The sequence below is a fragment of the Ipomoea nil genome, unplaced genomic scaffold (assembly GCF_001879475.1).
Source record: "Ipomoea nil cultivar Tokyo-kokei standard unplaced genomic scaffold, Asagao_1.1 scaffold0188, whole genome shotgun sequence".
NCBI lineage: Eukaryota > Viridiplantae > Streptophyta > Magnoliopsida > Solanales > Convolvulaceae > Ipomoea > Ipomoea nil.
The window spans coordinates 1,889,360-1,905,539 of record NW_017616616.1 but is presented as its reverse complement, the minus strand read 5'-3'; the positions used below and the strand labels follow the sequence as shown (position 1 = coordinate 1,905,539).

Sequence of the window (16,180 nt, the reverse complement as noted above, 5' to 3'; positions counted from 1 at the left end):
CGTAACCCCCATCCTATATATACCTTTCTGAGTTATCACCGTGTCTCTTCCCCTTACTTTGCGTTTATTTCTCACCTGTCTTCTGTGTCCATACCCAAATCCACTCGTGAGGCTCTCTCGGATCCAGGTTGGCGTCAAGCCATATTAACAGAGATGGAGGCCCTCCAGTCTAGTGGCACGTGGGAGTTGGTTCCTCTTCCTGCTGGTAAAACTGTGGTTGGTTGTAGATGGATTTATACGGTGAAGGTGGGCCCTGATGGCGCAATTGATCGTCTTAAGGCTCGACTGGTGGCGAAAGGCTATACTCAGATTTTTGGTTTGGATTATACTGATACTTTTTCCCCGGTTGCTAAAATTGCTTCAGTTCGGTTACTTTTGTCTTTGGCAGCCATTCATCATTGGGACTTGCACCAGCTGGATATCAAGAATGCCTTTCTTCATGGTGATCTTCACGAGGAGGTTTATGTGGAGCAACCACCTGGGTTTGTTGCTCAGGGGGAGTCTGGTCTGGTATGTAAACTTCACCGTTCTTTATACGGTTTAAAGCAATCTCCACGAGCTTGGTTTGGAAGGTTTAGTTCTGTGGTATGTGAGTTTGGTATGACTAGAAGTGCGGTTGATCATTCTGTTTTCTATCGTCATTCTAATGAGAAATGCATATACCTTGTTGTATATGTGGATGACATTGTTATTACAGGGAGTGATCAAGAAGGCATATTTCAGTTGAAGGAGTATCTCTTTAGTCGGTTCCAGACTAAGGATTTGGGTAAGCTAAAATACTTTCTTGGAATTGAAGTGGCTCAATCTAGCAGTGGTGTTGTTATTTCTCAAAGGAAGTATGCCTTGGATATTTTAGAAGAAACTGGCATGTTGGACAGTAGACCAGTTGATAATCCAATGGATCCGAATGTTAAACTCCTACCAGGACAGGGGGAGCCATTGCCTGACCGAGAGCGATATAGGAGATTAATTGGAAAACTGAATTATCTCACGATCACACGACCGGATATCTCCTTCGCAGTTAGTGTGTTGAGTCAGTTTCTTGAGACGCCTTGTGATTCTCATTGGGATGCTGTTGTTCGTGTCCTAAGGTATATCAAGAGAGCACCAGGACAAGGCTTATTATATGAAGATAGAGGACATTCACAAGTTGTTGGGTATTGTGATGCAGATTGGGCTGGTTGCCCATTTGACAGACGCTCTACTTCAAGTTACTGTATTCTCATTGGAGGTAATCTCATATCTTGGAAAAGTAAGAAGCAGGATGTGGTCGCTAGGTCCAGTGCTGAAACAGAATATCGAGCCATGGCGCTTGCCACATGTGAGCTTATGTGGCTTAAACACCTACTACAAGAATTGCAATGTGGCAATGTTGCCCAAATGACGTTGATATGTGACAATCAAGCAGCTCTACACATCGCGTCAAATCCTGTTTATCATGAAAGAACTAAACACATTGAGGTTGACTGCCACTTCATTAGAGAGAAGATTGTGTCAGGGTGTATTAAAACTAGCTTTGTCAATTCTGCAGATCAGTTAGCTGATATCTTGACGAAATCCCTTAGAGCTCCTAGAGTTGAATATATTTGTAACAAGCTTGGAGCTTATGATCTATACTCTCCAGCTTGAGGGGGAGTGTTGAAACCCTAGGCCCGTTATAGTGGGTCCATTAGGTTATAGCTAGTTTCCAGTATAAATTATTGTAATCTGTACAGTTCTATGTGTGGAAAATAGATGAAACCCTTCACACTTTCACAAGAACTTACAAATCACACTTAATTTCAAGATACAAGCATTCCTACACAAAGTGCATGGAACAGAGAAACATTTTACACCACTAAGAGACCACAAAGAGAGACCCCAAACGAACAAGCATAGCTCAAACAATTTTAAAATCATCAAATTTACTCGCGTAAGAAGGCAGCTCAATAACCTGCACAAGACAAAGGAAAAGAGAGAGACCAACACATGTAAAAGAGATAACATTTCATCCCATTAGGAAAGATGTGAAGAATAGAATATGTATACTTTTTCTACCAATCAAAGATAGTGAGGGACTAATGATGGAGCCCTATGCCCAAAGGAACTACTTTATTGGAAAGATTTTGACCCACAATTTTAGTAACGAAGTTTTTGACATTAAAAATTAAAATCTATGGATGAAATAATAAAGTAAGAAATAACTAAATGTGGAATTACTGCCAGAAAAGATATAACACCATCAACCCAACTTGATAACACACCAAACCCACTAAGCTAATCACATTTCATGAACCAAATGACAAAATGCTCAACTTATTAAAATGAGAAGTGTAGCAGAAGACACATGACTAAAAATGAAAAAATATACATTTGTCAACAACCATACATATCACCAAACACTCTTCACATGAATAAGTTGAGCATTCTACCTTTTAACATGTGTTTAACTTCATATTTTGGTGAATATTTACCAAGTTGAAGGTTGTGGGTTCAAAAACCTATTGGCAATACATCCTTATGCTCTCTTTAGGTACACTATTTCACCTAGCTCACAAAAACTTTTATTTTTGAGCCAAATCCTTCTCAATAAAAAACAAATCCATTGGACCAAGACCTTCCCAATAAAATAATCCATTAAGAGCCAAAGCTTAACCATATGTCAATTTTGGAAAATTTAAAACCATTAAAAAAATTACAAAAAGGTGCAATTCTCATACACCCCCTGCATTAGAAAAATTACCAAGTCATTACTTCATTGCAAGAATTACAAACTGAAAAACTAAACAAAAGAACAAACAACAGTGAAAGTGCATAGCTTATAAACAGTCCATATCCAATATAAATAGCACTACACCACTTTTATTGTAAACTTTGAAAGTAATCCCCCAAGAAGCAAACACTGTCAGGGAATAGTTTTCATGTTTTTGACAATGTAAGTCCTTATTTTAATTTATCTTACTATAAACAAATTATAACAATTCAAAACAGGATTGTAAACCAACAACAACATTTCAAACAATAAAAAGAGTTCGTTTCATATACACGCATAACTGCTTTTTCAATAATATGAGTATTATGTACTTGTACTGCATAAAAATTTATAGTACAATGTAAGCAGGTAAAATGTAACAGATAGCTTTTAGAAAAGAAGCTAGCTGTGTCGCAAGATCTGCTTCATATTTATGCCCTCAAAACGAAACATCCAGCAATACAAACACTCTGGACATTAGATACCACAGGCAAGTATCAATTTCAAAAAAACCACAGTGAAGAAAAAACCAGAGACTGCAGCACGGGAACTTCTTGTACATTTGTAGAAAGAGAAATGATAGATGACATCAGAAATTGAAAACAGAGAAACAGAAAATTGTAGATAAGCTTCAGAGTTCAGATGCAACCTCAGTGGAAAGATGGTGATAATTTTAATGACAATCACAGTACATGTACATCAGAAGTTTTGGGTAAATAGCATCATTGATTGCATCAACGAAGTCAGAATACAACACTAAAAACATGAGATATGCAACAGAGATCAGATGGTAGTGCATGTTTTGAAATCATCACTGAAACATACAGATTAATATGGATAACAATCATCACACCTCCTTGCATATCTGCATATGTTCCTAACTAGAAGTAGTTAACAAACCCTATGTCAAATGCAACTCAAAATAGGCAAAATGGAATCAGAAATGACATGTCAATCACCATGTTGCATCCATGAACGCAACTAAGACTGGGGCGACAAATAACAATCATCACCTTCCTTATTTGCACCAGTAAACAAATAAAAACTGTATGAAAAGAAATTTGTGAAAATTAATACTGCATTTAAGATATTTATCTCATTCATATGCAACGTATAAAATCACGCACGCATATCAGCACCAGATTTATAATGTTGGACCATCTGAATGCATATACCTTCCGAAAAAAAAAAGAAAGACATGCCAGAATCTCAGCTCCAATTCATTATCGTCAACGTACAGCGCTGAAAACGCCATGGACAATGCGCATCAGAGACTCTAATTTATTGCCTTCAAGGAACCGAATGACAAAAAAATAGAACTCAAAATACTTGGGCAAATTTATGCGTGTCGGAACGTCTGAATGCATACACTTTCTGGAAAACAGAAAGATACGCTAGAATCTCAGCTCCAATTCATTATCGGCAACGTACAGCGCTGAAAACACAATGGACAATGCGCATCAGAGACTCTAATTTATTGCCTTCGAAGAAACAACTAACAGAAAAAGCATAGACAACAAATACTTAAACAGACAAGGAGTGTAGGAACATCTGAATGCATAAGATTCCCGGTAACAGAAAGGAATGCCAGAATCTCAGCTCCATTTCATTATCGGCAACGTACAGCGCTGAAAACGCCATGGACAAAGCGCATCAGAGACTCTAATTTATTGCCTTAACAAGAGCAAAATTCCATCCCACCTCAACCTTTAAAAAAAATAGCTAACGCATACGCTTGAATGGGAGTAAATTGCAGTCGCCGGTGGCGATCTGCTGACCTCCGAAGAGTGTAGAAAGTCGACTACCGTAAGCCCCCATTCCGACGCAGGGAAATCCTAAGAACACCAATTGGACGCTTTTAGCATTGGGATCTTGACCTATCGAGAGAGGATTATTGACGTACGGCTGAGAATTCACTGTCTCCTATGCGGCGGCGTTGGATAAACAGCTCCAAAGCGAGGATGAGGATAAGTAGGGAAGAAACTTTTGAACAACAAAACCTACACCAGTACTAGTAGTATATATAAGTTCATTATCACAACAATGGCAAATTATTGTGTGGAACGTGTTGTGTAGATCACGGTCCAAAATATCGTAAATATTAAATAGAATATTTTTATGTTAGAATAATGCACATTACGTATTTAGAATAATTAAACATTTGGAGTAATATAATATACATTATGCTTTAGAATAATATACATTATAAATTATAAAAATGTATGTTACATTTGGGTGCACATAAAAATAAAATTAAGCAAAATAATATCGTTATTGGACCGTGATCCACACTATAACTATTGTATGACAACAATAACCACGTCCAAAAAATAAAAAAATTAAAAATTACAAATTTACACAACTTTTTGGCATGATTAATTATGTTCGATTGTTTCAAATTTTCAATAAACAATAGTATATATAAGTTAATTATTACAAACATCACAAAATTAATAACCACACACTATAAGACAAAAGTTTACATATGACTATATTTTTCTTTATACATTTTCTTTTTTAAGAAAAAGTAATAATAATATATATATATATATATATATATATATATATATATATATATAATTCATGTACAATATAATTCTCCACATTAGAACGAATTGAAGTTTGGTCCAAAACTTTGCAATATGACACTTCCTTCAAATGACTCACTTCTTTTACACAAAATAAACACACTTTGACATGCTTTATTGATTAGTTTTTTGTTTTATCTAATTTATTTTGTCCTAAAATGAATAAATTCATTGAATTTGATTTAATGGATGAATAATTGCATGGTTTTGACATTTTAGGATTATTTCGGGATGTAGCAATGCAAGAATGATTTTTGAGTAAGAAAACATCCTCAAAGAGTTTAAATTTGGAGCTTTGAGATCTTAATAATATAGACAAATCAATGCAAAGGTCACACGCTCTCTTATTATTATTATTGAAAAGTTAACTCAAAATGTCGCAACTTATATAAAAAAATTTGTTTTAACAATAGTAAATAATGTGGTCAAGAAATTTTTTTGTCAACGCTCACCGCAATGAGACAACACTACTTTGCAACTAGATGCTTCAGCTCTGCAATTTTTAAATTGCACAAATTTCATTTTTGACCATCATTTGTTCTTACTATAAAAAAACTTTATTTTAATAATCGAAAAGCACAAAAAAATATATATCCCACACTTTTTGACAAAGGCATCAAGGACACCACAATATTAGCCGTGATTGGTTAATATTTTTTAGTGTAAATTGTTTGTAAATCTTTTTTTTTTTTTTTTATCAGGGTGAGGGGGGACCCAGGGCATCTAGCTATGGCCTCTACGCATTCAAAGTGTGCGCATTCTATCCTTTTCTATGATCTCGTCCACACCAGGGGGGCAGTTATGAAGATTGCGCCATGGGATACTCATGTTGACACACCATGAGACAAGCGCATTTGCACTCTCGTTTTGTTCCCGGATGATGCTACAGAGAGAGATCTTCCAATCTCTTTGGAGCCACCATCTAATCAGTTGGATTTTGGACAATGCAGACCTGAGATTGAATTTCGACATCTCTTATGCCAACTAATAAATGTTGATTGTTAGTTGTTATTTAAACCACAATTTGCTTTTCTCACATTTTTGGTCAAATTATCTCATGAAAATTATTCTTTTTTTTTTTTGGATACACTAGGAGTTTCTACTGTCGAAAAAAGTGACTAATCCTTTCGCTAAGTTGTAAACATATCTTTTGGTGGCCTTGACACTACAAATGCATATTTCACTTATTACGTTTTGATCACCTTTCTGTGGTTTGATACTCAAAATATTCTGAGTATTTATTTATTATCTTATGGTGCTTAAACTATAGAGACGAAGCCATCTCCCTTAAGGGTACAGGTACAGCCATTATCAACAAACACACAGCATGCAAATGCAACATCGGTCTTGTAAATATTAAAGTCATAATGTGGAATGGGATGAGGTTTCCTAAGGGAACATGGGATGAAGTTTGAATAAGACAAATGCATTAAATGCTTGGAGCATAGGTTTGTAAAGGGGAAAAGCATGGGGCATAGGTTTTATTCAAGGGAAAAGCTAGGGATGAGGTTTTTGGGGAAACTTGCAGGGGAGGAATTCTTGCATTGCAAGTTCCTAGACAATTAATATTTAATATAATATTAAATGCTTAGGAATTCTCTAGACTTTTTTGGTTGCTATAAATATGCAACATCTTCATTCATTTGGATTATCCCATTCGAAAATCTCCAGTAGCATAGCAAATTTGTAGAGAGAAAATAGAGAGTTATATTTGTAATTCCTATTGTATTATCCTTTTGCTAATACAGAAAAAATTCTTCTTCAATTTTCTTTGCTCTGTGTATGTTTTATTTTAAATCTTACACTAGAATTTATTCTCAATATTTTCCAGTTCAAGTTGCTATTGTAAATTTGGTGTTGTGAACCAGTTTCGATCCTAACAAGTGGTATCAGAGCCTCAGGTTGGTTCATAGATATATTTTTTTGTATTGTCTATGTTAGAATAAATACTGGTAAATTCACAAGGCCGGTATTATTCTATTATACAATATTATTTAGATATATTGTTAAGGATTTGAATCAAGAACACCACTTACCATAGCGGCCAAGTACGAGATTGAAAAGTTCAAAGGGAACAATTTCTCTTTGTGGAAAATGAGAATGAAAGCAGTTCTCAGGAAAGATAACTGCGTAGCAGCAATTGAAGAAAGATCGGCCGATTTCACTGACGATGCGAAGTGGACAGAAATGGATAGCAACGCTATTGCCAATCTGCACTTAGCACTTGCTGATGAAGTTTTGTCAAGTGTGGCGGAGAAAGGTACGGCAAAAGAGGTATGAGATACTCTCGTAAATTTGTATGAGGCCAAATCACTGCACAATAAGATCTTCTTGAAGAGGAAATTATACACTCTCAGGATGATGGAGACATCCTCAGTAACTGAGCACATCAACACTCTCAACACTCTATTTTCTCAACTCTCGGCTTTGAGTTATAAAATAGAAGTGAATGAACGTGCTGAAATCTTACTCCAAAGTCTACCGGATTCATATGATCAACTCATTATCAATTTGGTCAACAACAAGGAGATACTTGTCTTCAATGATATTGCAGCTGCGGTTCTTGAAGAGGAAAGTCGGCGCAAAAACAAAGAAGACAAAGTTGGAATTTCACAACAATCTCAGGCGTTGACAGTGACGAGAGGAAAATCAACGGTGCCTGGCTCCAGTAGGAGTCACAACCGAGGTAGATCAAAGTCAAGGGGTAAGAAGAATGTCAAGTGTTTTCACTGTGGCAAAAAGGGGCACTACAAGAATGAGTGTTGGCAACTCAAGAAGGATGAGACCAAAGGCAAAAATCCCGAGACATCAAATGCTCAGGGATGTGTTGTGAGTACATCGGATGAATGCGAAGTTTTATTTGGTGAAGCAGCAACGATTGTTGAAGGCAGGAAAAGTCTAGCTGATGTCTGGCTAATGGACTCTGGAGCAACATGGCATATGACCTCACGAAAAGAATGGTTTCATGAATATAAACCTGTCTCTGGAGGATCTGTGTTCATGGGAGACGACCATGCCTTAGAGATTGCTGGCTTAGGTACTATCAAACTAAAAATGTTTGATGGTACAGTTCGCACTATCCAAGAGGTACGACACGTGAAAGGCCTAAAGAAAAATCTGTTGTCTTTAGGGCAATTAGATAGCCGTGAATGTAAAATTCACATTCAGGATGGGATCATCAAAGTTATCAAGGGCGCGCTTGTCGTTATGAAAGCTGAAAAGATAGCAGCCAATCTATACATGCTTAAAGGAGAAACACAACTACAAGGAGAAGCAGCCGTTGCAGCAGACAATCTTATAGAGGAATCAACGATGATGTGGCATCAAAAACTTGGCCACATATCGGAACGAGGTCTAAAGATTCTTGCTGATCAACATCTTCTGCCAGGGCTAACAAAGGTATCATTACCCTTTTGTGAGCATTGTGTTACAAGTAAGCAGCATAGATTGAAGTTCGAGAGCTCTAAAGCAAGGAGCAAGGCTATCTTGGAGCTTATCCACTCTGATGTTTGGCAAGCACCAGTTATATCCCTGGGAGGTGCAAAATATTTTGTATCCTTCATCGACGACTACTCGAGGAGATGTTGGGTGTATCCAATCAAACAGAAGGCGGATGTATTTGAAGTTTTCAAATTCTTCAAAGCGCGTGTGGAACTTGAATCCGAGAAACGGATCAAGTGTTTGAGGTCGGACAATGGAGGAGAATATACTAGTGATGAATTTGGTAAATTCTGTTTGCAAGAAGGTATCAAACGACAGTTCACAGTGGCGTATACTCCATAACAAAATGGAGTGGCAGAGCGGATGAACAGAACCTTGCTGGAAAAAACAAGGGCAATGTTGAGGACTGCAAATTTGGCAAATTCATTTTGGGCTGAAGCAGTCAAGACTGCCTGTTATGTGATCAATCGGTCACCATCAACCGCAATTGATCTGAAAATGCCAATGGAGATGTGGACGGGTAAGCCATCTAGTTATTCTCACTTACATACATTTGGGAGTCCGGCATATGTGATATACAACGCCCAAGAAACATCAAAACTTGATCCAAAATCAAGAAAATGTGTTTTCTTGGGGTATGCTGATAGAGTGAAGGGGTATCACCTGTGGGATCCCACTGCCCACAAGGTTATCATCAGCAGGGATGTTCTATTTGTAGAAGACAAGGTACAAGAAAGTGAAAGCACTGGAAAGGAGAAACCAATGACAGCTACAGTACAAGTTGAGGGAAGGAAGGAAGAAGAAATTCCAGTTTCCCCTGAGGCAACAATAGAGCATGATGAACAAGAGCAAGCTGAGTCTTCAACTTCAGAAGTTCGACAATCAACTCGGGAGAGGAAACAACCAGTTTGCACTCAGATTATTCTATGGAGGGAAATATTTCATATTGTCTACTAACAGAAGATGGTGAACCTTTAACTTACCATGAGGCTATTAAAGGTCCAGATGCATCTCTGTGGATGACAGCAATGCAAGAAGAAATCGAAGCGCTCCATAAGAATAAAACATGGGAACTTGTCCCGTTACCACAAGGAAGGAAGGCTATTGGAAATAAATGGGTCTATAAGATCAAACGAGATAGCAACAATCAAGTGGAACGGTATCGTGCTAGATTAGTTGTGAAAGGATTTGCTCAGAAAGAAGGAGTTGACTTCAACGAGATATTTTCTCCTGTTGTACGACTTACAACAATTCGAGCAGTCTTGGCGATGTGTGCTGTGTTTGACTTGTATCTTGAGCAGTTGGATGTGAAAACTGCGTTTCTACATGGAGAACTTGAAGAAGAAATTTTTATGCTCCAACCAGAAGGTTTTGAAGAAGAAGGAAAAAGGAACTTGGTTTGCAGGTTGACCAAATCTCTATACGGTCTCAAACAGGCGCCGAGATGTTGGTATAAGAGATTTGATTCATTCATTCTGAGCCTTGGATACAACAGGTTTAATTCTGATCCTTGCGCATATTGCAAGAGATTTGATGATAATCAGTTTATCATCTTGCTGTTGTATGTTGACGACTTGTTGGTAGTAGGCCCCAACAATGATCGTATCACGGAGATGAAGGCTCAACTGGCTAGGGAATTTGAAATGAAGGACTTGGGACCAGCAAACAAGATTCTAGGGATGCAAATTCACCGAGACAGAAATAATAGGAAGATTTGGCTTTCTCAGCAGAATTATCTGAAGAAAATCTTGCGGCGCTTCAACATGCAAGATTGTAAGTCAATTTCTACCCCTCTTTCTATTAATTTCAAGTTATCCTCAAGTATGAGTCCTAGCAACGAAGCAGAGAGGATGGAGATGTCTCGAGTACCGTATGCATCAGCAGTGGGCAGTTTGATGTTTGTTATGATCTGCACTAGACCAGACATTGCACAGGCAGTGGGAGTGGTCAGTCGATACATGGCGAATCCTGGTAGAGAGCATTGGAGTGCTGTGAAGAGGATCCTTAGATATGTCAAGGGTACCTCAGATATTGCATTGTGTTATGGAGGATCAGACTTCGTCATTAAAGGCTATGTTGATTCAGATTATGCAGGTAATCTTGATTGTAGTAAATCCACCACGGGTTATGTGTTTACTCTTGCTGGCGGAGCAGTAAGCTGGGTCTCGAAGTTGCAGTCGGTTGTGGCAACTTCAACGACGGAAGCAGAATATATTGCGGCTACTCAAGCTAGTAAAGAGTCAATATGGTTGCAAATGTTATTGGAGGAGCCCGGGCACAAATTAGAGAAAATGACTCTATTTTGTGACAGTCAGAGCGCTTTGTACTTGACAAAGAATCCAGCATTTCATTCCAAGACGAAGCACATACGGGTTCAGTATCACTTTGTTCGTGAGAAGGTGGAAGAGGGAAGTGTGGATATACAGAAAATCCATACTAAAGATAACCTAGCAGATATATTAACAAAGCCTGTTACCAACACCACCTGTTGTTCCTCCGACGGGTACACATACCCAGGAGAACAAATCCCTTCGGAGAAAAACATCAACATTACCAAGTTCAAGTCCAAAACATCCAAAACCTCACATTCAACAAGGAAATGACTTGAACCCATGAATAGCTCAATGAATAGCATTTATGAACCCTAGATACAAGCTCTAAACATGCATAAACACAAGATTATGCATCAAATCACTCACAACATCAAGAACATCAATAGAGTAGCAAGAAATCATAATAGCAAGTAGAAAATAGGTTTTGTAGCACATGGGTTATCTCCTTAGCTTAGCAATCCAAAACCAACGCCAATCATAGGTTGGGCTCAACTCATACGCCAATCTATCAAAAAGGGATCCTGCGAATCAAACCGGACCTTCACTAATCAACAAGTATACTAATCAAAAACTATATGAGACTATAAGGGGAATTAAACCCTAACCTATTTTAAGATTAACCACATCCTTACCATATAAATTCGTATGGTGTAGATCCTCAATTGGCCTAACAGGAATGCAAGCAGCAGGGAATTGGCAAAAAGGATGAAGACCCACATTATGACTTTAAGTGGGAGGTTTCCTAAGGGAACATGGGATGAAGTTTGAATAAGACAAATGCATTAAATGCTTGTTTGAATAAGACAAATGCATTAAATGCTTGGGGCATAGGTTTGTAAAGGGGAAAAGCATGGGGCATAGGTTTTATTCAAGGGAAAAGCTAGGGAGGTTTTTGGGGAGGAATTCTTGCATTGCAAGTTCCTAGACATTTAATATTTAATATAATATTAAATGCTTAGGAATTCTCTAGACTTTTTTAGTTGATATAAATATGCAACATCTTCAGTCATTTGGATTATCCCATTCGAAAATCTCCAGTAGCATAGCAAATTTATAGAGAGAAAATAGAGAGTTATATTTGTAATTCCTATTGTATTATCTTTTTGCCAATACAGAAAAAATTTTCTTCAATTTTCTTTGCTCTGTGTATGTTTTATTTTAAATCTTACACTAGAAATTATTCTCAATATTTTCCAGTTCAAGTTGCTATTGTAAATTTAGTGTTGTGAACCAGTTTCGATCCTAACAGGTCTAGTCTTTCAATGTTCTAATATCCATATATTCAACAATATAATAATTTAATAAATTATGGAACAATATAACTGACCATCTCATGGGTTGCTGGTTATTTTGTATACCGCGCATTACTTCATTAACTGCAACAGTCCCTTCAAACAATTTAACTCACTTCTAAACCTTCCAAAATACATCTCATCAAAAGATGAGAATTGTTTACACAAAGTACAACATTACACAACCTGATTTTATAAGAGCATCCACATTGGTTGGGAAGAATGGGGAGATAATGTAAGAGTAATTAGGAAAGAGAGTGTGGGAGAGGAGAGAAAAAAAAAAACGAAAAAACAAAACAAAAAAATAAAATAAAAAAAAAAAAAAGTAGTCAGACGCGTCAGGCACGCCGACTGGCGCGCCTGACGCGCCTCCGGGCGCGTGCAGTGCACGCGCCCGGCTTTTGCCCAAGGCTGTGCGCGAACGCTTCTTCTTCTCTCTTTTTTTTTTTTTTTTTTCTGACAATCTCCCTACATTTGCAGGGAGATTATTTCTCAATTATCCCATGTCCACACTAGCTATTATCTCAATAAGGGAAGAATTAATGCTGAATTATCTCAACAATATCCACAAGTGTGGATGCCCTAACTCCTTTTAATTTTTTAAGAAAAAGCCTGCCAGGTGTGCTATGTTAAGAAAACTTTGTGAGCCTAACTAGTAAACAACCACAAAAATATAACTAACATAAGTTACCGAAGCTGATAAACTCAATAAAATAAAGCAACGGTACAACTCCAAGAAGAGTAAAACACATTTTTCTGTAATCAAATCTCTTTATACCACTAATCATATACAAACAAGCCACTAGTTGACACTCATTTTTTATATACATTTATTGATCTAGTAGAACAGATACCAACATTTTACACCACTAAAGAGAGACGGCCCAAAGGAATCAGCGGCGCAGTAACCTGCACAAAAGAAAGGAAAGAAAAGGAAACAGATAAAAACATCTCGGCCCATTAGGCATGGTGTAAAGTTAGAAAATGTATACTTTTATAGTTTTATACAACACAAAAAACAATCAAAGATAGTGAGGGATTCATGGTGTAGCCAAAGGGCCCAGGGAACAACTTTATTGAAATGATTTTGGCCCAAGTATAATTAATGAGATTTTTTACCCTAAAAATAAAAAACAAAGAAACAAAATAGGAGAGAACTAAATGATAAGGGATTACTACCACAAATGATTTAACACCACAATCTCCCACTTGATAACACACCAATCCACTAGGCTAATGACATTTCATGTACCAAATGACAAAATGCTATAGATACTAAAATGAAGCAGCAAGAAACACATGACCAAAATTGAAAAATTAACCAAGGTGTTACGTTTGTAAAGAATCATACAAATGCCGCACGCTGCTCATCACAGTAACAAATAGAACATCCAGCCATTTAATAATGTGATTACCTTAGTATACTAGTGACTAATGAGGGTGTTTACCAATTCAAGATTGTGAGATCTCCTATCTCACAAAAAACTTCCTACTTTTGAGCCAAAATCTTCCCAATAAAATAATAAAATAATCCATCAAGGGACAAAGCTTCATCATATATCAATTTTTCTCAAAAAAGTGAAATGCCATTACTTCATTGCAACAATTACAATCTGAGTAGAACATAAACAGTACAATAAAAACAAGTCTACTTTTAAAAGTCCTAAATAATAAAAAGTAAATAATCCATTTCCAACACAGCATTATACAACTTTTAAGTGAAAGTAACCACCCAGGAATCAAACACAAGAATAACTCTTTTCATTTCTCTGTAAACGTTTGTCTTTATTTATAACAATTCAGAGGATTGTAAGTCAACCACAGCCCTCCAAACACCAAGTCTATGTGTTATATACTCATCATTGCTTTTTCAATAATACATGTATAAAAATTTATTACAATGTAAGCAGGGAAAATGTAACAGAAAGCTTTTACAAATGAAGCTGGCTGTGTCGCAAAATCTGCTTCATATTTCTGCCCTAAAAACGAAACATCCAGCAACACAAACACTCTGGACATTAGATACCACGGGCGAGTATCAATTTCAAATAAAATCACAAAAAAAAAAAAGGAAAACAAGAGAAAGCAGCATGGGAACTTCTTGTCCAACTGTAGAAAGAGATATGAGAGAAGCAAAAAATGTAGATAAGCTTCAGAGTTCAGATGCAACCTCAGTCGAAAGATGGTGATAATTTTAATGACAATCACAGTACATCAGAAGTTTTGGGTAAATAGCATCATTGATTGCATCAACAAAACCAGAATACAATACCAAAAACATGAGATATGCAACAGAGATCAGATGGTAGTGCATGTTTAGAAATCATCACTGAAACATACAGATTATATGGATAACAATCATCACACCTCCTTGCATATCTGCATGTGTTCCTAACTAGAAGTAGTTAACAAAAGCAATGTCAAATGCAACTCAAGAGAGGCAAAATGGAATCAGAAATGACATGTCAATCACCATGTTGCATCTATTGACGCAACTAAGACTGGGGCGACAAAAAAACAATCATCACCTTCCTTATTTGCACCAGGTAAACGAATATAAATGTATGAAGACAAATTTGCGAAAATTAACACAAAATTGAATATCTTTATCTCATTCATATGCATCGTATAACATCACGGAAAAATACTTGGACAGATAAATAATATTGGAACATCTGAATGCATACGCTTTCAGGAAAAGAGAAAGATATGCCAGAATCTCAGCTCCAATTCATTATCGGCAACGTACAGCGCTGAAAACGCCATGGACAATGCGCATCAGAGACTCTAATTTATTGCCTTCAAGGAACCGAATGACAAAAAAATAGAACTCAAAATACTTGGGCAAATTTATGCGTGTCGGAACGTCTGAATGCATACACTTTCTGGAAAACAGAAAGATACGCTAGAATCTCAGCTCCGATTCATTATCGGCAACGTACAGCGCTGAAAACACAATGGACAATGCGCATCAGAGACTCTAATTTATTGCCTTCGAAGAAACGACTAACAGAAAAAACATAGACCACAAAATACTTAAACAGATTAGGAATGTAGGAACATCTGAATGCATACGCTTAACGGTAAAAGAAAGGAATGCCAGAATCTCAGCTCCATTTCATTATCGGCAACGTACAGCGCTGAAAACGCCATGGACAAAGCGCATCAGAGACTCTAATTTATTGCCTTACCAACAGCAAAACTTCATCCCACATCAACCCCTAAAAACAATAGCTAACGAAAACGCTAGAATGGGAGTAAATTGCAGATCGCCGGTGGCGATGTGCAGGCCTCCGAAGAGTGTAGAAAGTCGGCAAGCGTAAATCCCCTTTCGGACGCCGGGGAATCCTAAGAACACCAATTGGGCGCTCTTAGCCTTTAGATCTTGACCCGTCGAGAGAGGATTATTGATGCACGGATGCGATTTCACTGTCTCCAATGCAGCGGCAGCGGATAAAGAGCTCCAAAGCGATGAGAATGAGGATAAGTAGGGAAGAAATTTTTGAACATCAAAATCTACAGGAGACTATTTCCAGAAAATTAACAGAAAAAAAAAATCAAAAGAAATATGTTAAGAAACAAAACATATATGGCTCAGCGAGTAAGAATTGAATCAATAAGCTATAATCAATAGCTTTCGTAGTTTGATGGTATTATACTTCAGACATCACAGCCACAAAAACTCATCGGAAGCGAAGAAGAAAGATGCTAACACTACAAACAAAAGCTAGAAAGAGTGAGGCGAAGAGAATAGCGGAACCCTAATTTGATGATGATTATTCCCGTAGCAACCCT

General features: G+C 37.2%; 1 long non-coding RNA gene across 3 annotated transcripts; it reads right to left on the bottom strand.

The window, feature by feature from the left end:
- Nucleotides 1-3,137: 3,137 nt before the first annotated feature.
- On the bottom strand, nt 3,138-4,739 carry LOC109181767. 3 transcript variants are annotated; one of them, XR_002054270.1, is made up of 3 exons: nt 4,266-4,739; nt 3,843-4,166; nt 3,138-3,776 (listed from the first exon to the last, which is right to left on the bottom strand). It is a non-coding gene; the product is annotated as an uncharacterized LOC109181767 (long non-coding RNA). The 3 variants fall into 3 exon arrangements; XR_002054268.1 differs by having other exon boundaries at nt 3,138-4,166; nt 4,256-4,738; XR_002054267.1 differs by having other exon boundaries at nt 3,138-4,166; nt 4,266-4,738.
- Between the last annotated feature and the right edge of the window lie 11,441 nt (nt 4,740-16,180).